This window comes from Olea europaea, chromosome 12, assembly GCF_002742605.1.
Source record: "Olea europaea var. sylvestris chromosome 12, O_europaea_v1, whole genome shotgun sequence".
Taxonomy (NCBI): Eukaryota; Viridiplantae; Streptophyta; class Magnoliopsida; order Lamiales; family Oleaceae; genus Olea; species Olea europaea.
Genome location: NC_036248.1, coordinates 21,240,078 through 21,245,328, shown reverse-complemented (window position 1 = coordinate 21,245,328; position 5,251 = coordinate 21,240,078).

Sequence of the window (5,251 nt, the reverse complement as noted above, 5' to 3'; positions counted from 1 at the left end):
ATGGTTAAAACTTCTCTTGCAAGATTTGGGTTATCAATCTACACAACCAATTCGACTATACTGCGATAATAAAGCAGCATGTGATATTGCTCATAACCCAGTTCAACATGATCGCACGAAACATGTTGAGGTAGACAGATTTTTCATTAAGGAAAAATTGGATGAAAAAATTGTTGAATTACCGAAGATTCGATCTGAAGACCAATTGGCTGACATTCTTACCAAAGCAACATCAAATCGAGTGTTCTGAAAATTCTTAGACAAGTTGGGCATGTGCAACATCTATACACCAACTTGAGGGGGAGTGTTGAGATTTTGTAGATATTTTTGCAGTAGCTAAAATCTATAATTTAAGGATAATCCCTTAAATTAAGGATTATTATTTTTCCTTATTTTTTGGTATAATTAGTTTCCTAATTTACTAGGTTTATACTTTATAAATTGTAATCTTCTCATTCAATGATTTGAATGAAAGAAATACCATTCACAATAAAGATATCATCATTTAAGTTCATAGACAATATCATTAATCCAGGTCCTCAAGGGCATAAATTAGTTGACATGTCCATATGGAAAACTAAATACACTCTCTTTAATTATTCAATAAACACGTTACATATCTTTTCCACAGAAGTAGAGAGCATAGGCTATTTAGTGTCACCTAATGGCAATCATGGATATCTCACCCAATCAAAAACAAATAGTAAAGATTTAGAACCTATTTGCTGACATTGGTGATCACGAAACTGGAAACTTTTATCCCAAACCAGAACTCACCATGGATGATGATTTTTGAATATGAGTCACCAACTCACTTAATGTTGGTGTAGTGTCCAACTCAATACACACTATAAGAGCCAATGTAGTTGTGATTTTGTTTTAAGGTTTAACAGAAAGATTATGAAAATGCTTTGGAAGTATTTCAACAAAAGTTTCAGCAATGCTGTGTACTTTATGTGAGTCAAGTATCTTGCTGTAATCACAAGTGCAAGAAAAAAATTTGGAGTCAGAGACTAGGAACAAAATTGAAACAACTGTAAAGAATATAAAAAACGATAAAAATGTCACTTTTAGTAGGGAGGAGGAAAATATTTCAGGGGGTTGGTTAGAAAATTCGAGGATAGAAAGAAATGCAACTAAGCCTCCAACGATAAAGCACTAATTTTTAGATGAACAAAATATAAGGGTTCATAGGCTTTTTCCTTAGGCTTTTTCCTAAGTTTTCTAAAACGTGGGATCTTTCATCTGAGGGCAACTTTGTAGATAAAAAATTGGTTTACCAACCAATATTGGGCTATAATTCTTTTGGATCTTAGGATGACCCTAGGGGGAAATGTATGATAACTCTTTGTCTATTGCATCAAATCCAAAGGGCAAGTTTCCTACATCATCTCAAGAAAGGAGGTTTTATGATTTGGTTTATTTACGAGTGGGATTGGGATAGAGGAGGAGAGGTGGAGTATGAGAACAATTTAGAGGAGCAAAGATTTAATTAAAGCTGCAGATGATAGAGGTGAAAGACAATGAATAGGAGGTAGAGGACGGGGAGGAGCTGTAAGGAGATGCTGATGCAGTGGATTACTTTTGATCTGGAACCTGACATTAAACGCATTGTGGTGGAGTATGAGAATGAAGAAAAGCACGAGGAAGAACATTATAAGAATTTGGAAGATGAATATAATGATCAAGGTGATTTTGGACTTAAAAAAACAAGCTCATGTGACAGCTTAAACAAGCCTTTTGATGATAAGCAGTAAAAGAGATGGATATGCCACAGTTTTTCCTGATCAGGAACCTAAAATCTAAGGACCCCTTTCTTATACGAGGGATTATGGTTCTAACCATGCCAAAGATTTCCTCATTTAGGCGTACAAGATATTTGAAACAGGGCTTGATTTGTTGTTACATAACTAATAAAAATCAAATGAGCCAAGAACAGTAACTATAGATTCAAATTTTATCTAGGGGCCTTGCTCAATCATCTCTGTCAATAATTCAGTTCACAATTGAATTCAGTCATACTGAACCCAATTAGCCTTTTCACAACAGTTTGAAGACACAGACTAAATCTGTCATATAAAGAATTGCCTAATTTTTTCAGGAACAAGCATCTATATTTAACCTAACACAATCAAAACGCCAGCAGGGCCGTGCCAGGCCGGGGTGGTTTAACACCCCTAATCCTAGGTGCATTACATCAATAGAAACTTAGTGATCAAGGTTAATAAGAAATAAAAATTAATTACAGCTTAAAGAATAAATGAATTCAAATTTTAGCATTCGTTGGCAATGGCTTCAAAATGTTCACTTCTGCATAACCATATTATTTAGGGAAAGTCTTGGTGTACATAATTTATGTATGTAGGGGCGTTCACACCCCTCACATGAGGTGGCACCCACCGACCTGAATATGTTATTTCTAAATGAAGCTTCATATGGGAATGCATTCAAAAAAACAAATTAGGAGGCCCAAAAATTATTGTTCATAAATGGTCAGTAGCATGCAATTCAGATTTTACAAATATTCCTAATCTCAGTATTTCAATACTTCCTTTCTTGCCTTAATTTCAGCACAGACTATGCAACTATGTCATGACAAATTATTATCATCAAATTTATCTATTGTATCATTTTCGGCTTTCTACAACTTATACAAAAACACATGCATTTTAACGGTAGATTAAGAATTATTATAGTTAATTCTTCAAAAAAGCGCCTCAGTGAAATAAACAGACCTTGCTAGTAAAAAGAAAACAAGCTTACCTCATGAAAATCTACAAATTAGTTCCTCCTTAAAGATTAAGCAACCGGCATGTCCTAAAATTGTATTTGAACAATTTAAATATTCACCTTAATATGAGCTTATCCAGCCATGAAATCCGACCTTGATCAAATTATAGGTCGTAATATTTCTATGCCTTTCACTTCTACCTGTCAGCAAGATAACTTTGAATCCCAAGCTTAAAACCTCTTCATATAGCTTTAAACTGGATTTTATAGCAGGTGCAATTTCATTGCCTTTCACTTCTACCTGTCAGCAAGATAACTTTGAATCCCAAGCTTAAAACCTCTTCATATAGCTTTAAACTGGATTTTATAGCAGGTGCAATTCCATTCTCAACCCATTCATCAAACTTCAAACTGTCAAAAATCTCCAACCTACAGAGTACCAAGAAAATCACATAAGATTAGACCCACCATCAACTTGAATCAAATTTGAATATAGTCCAAGAATAATTCCACTTTTTCTCAAATCCTAAAAAACAAATTTCATAGACACACCTATTAATTAAATTCCTGCTATACACAACTCCAAGCAATTTCGAATGAAATTGCAAGAACAGATAATTAAAAGTGAATCAACTTAAGCACAAATTCCAGAGAGTTACTACAGTTACCTCAAATTCGAAATATAATTCCGACAAAAGTTTTAATAAAATGCAAAAGCAATTTGTGAAAATGTCAGATCAATTGAAAAAAGTTGAAATAAGATTCCAATCCATAAATGATCAAATCTTGATCAAAAGAATTATACCCATAACCATATTTAGCATAGTAGGGAAGATTGGATAGAATGGTTTCATCCACATCAAAAATCCAAGCATCTTTCCCATCTCCTTTCAACTCCACACTTCTTGCATAAATTCCAGCCTCATTGGAGACCCTATCAAGATCAAATTGATAACCCTTTCCAGTCATGCATTCCTTGACATAATCAGCACATTCTGCTGGAATTCTCTTCCATGGCCTTAAATTATTGGCCTCCACAGCAAATCTCCAACTTGTACCATGCAATTTTACCTCTTCTACAAGACATTCTTTCAACTGGGTTTCTGGGTATTCAAGGATCGAAGTCTTCAGAAAAATTTTAGAATTGAAGGTTTCTTGAGAAAAAGCAAAGGAAAAAAATGACAAAAAAATAACAATCCTGTTAAAGAAACACATCGTGGAACAAAAAATATGCTTAGAATTCCAAGCATATGTGTTCGTATGATGTTAAACGTTTCAAAAGTCAAGGAAAATGACGTGAAATAAAGGGATGTTCATAATTTCTTGGTCGGGTTTGGACCATTTCAGTAAATGTTGTGAAGGGCGTGATGCTTTTCTTGATCTGGGCAAGAACCGTTAATCCTTTTTCCTTTTTATCGCACTAATTTGCAAATCGTTCAAGTAATAGAATTAATGAGGGTATCATAAAATATATATTCTGTATGTACACAAATATATTGTGCATGCGTGCGTTGAATGTTTGTCATCATTTAGGAAAAATCAACAAATTCTGGTTTTTTTTGTCTGAGCACAGGCCCCAAGTAAATAGTTTCTTTTGGACTGGCCGTTAAGTTGGTTAGGTAACATTAACTTCTGTAGTAGCTGTGGAATGGCTAAGATGACATAAGAGCCAAGTCGGAATAATGCATTTGGACTCTAATAAATGATCTTCTTATAAGAATTGTAACGGAAATGCCTTGCCAAATTACGGTGGGTACGTCGTCGAATTAACTTCGTGCAAATGAGCTTGACAGTCGGAATAGTTTAGATCATTGTGAATCACAATCTTCCATGGTCGGAGACATTCTAACGTGTAGCTAAAGATGGAGCTTCCACCTTCTGCTTTCACACAACTTTCCCACTTTGTTGTGACCTTCCTCGTTTCCATCCCGAGCATATTGAGTTTCTCATGTTGGGAATCTACTTATACATGCACAGCGGAATTTAAAATATATTTCGATTCCCATCCAATAGATCTCATTGTGTTTGGTTAGGAATTGTGATAGGATTGTACCTTTTGTCAGATCTGCAATCTTTTGCTTTTCTTTTCGTTCAATCAACCTTGATTTGCCACCACAGCTGTCCAATTGTCCAGCCTCCAACGGTGATCCACACAGAGAATATGATTGCAGCCTCTAGGGTTTTCTCTTGTGCTAGCAAGAATAATGAAAACCTTAATGGACCTCAAACCCTAGTTATGTATTTATATAAACCCAAATAGGCTCGGCCCGGTCCGGCCCAATAATTAATTAATCCAATTAATTAAACCCGGTCCGTGAATTAATTAATCCAATTAATTAATTCGAAAATATAAATAACAAATCCAATTAATTAATTTATCCAACGATTGTTAAATTAACTAATTGGCAATTTGCAATCTTCCAATTCTCTTTTGTGTGTGACCCATTAGGTTCCCGACCACGATGCCTAACGACGTGAAATATTATTTTGATCTAATCAAAATTGATAAATTAAAACACCC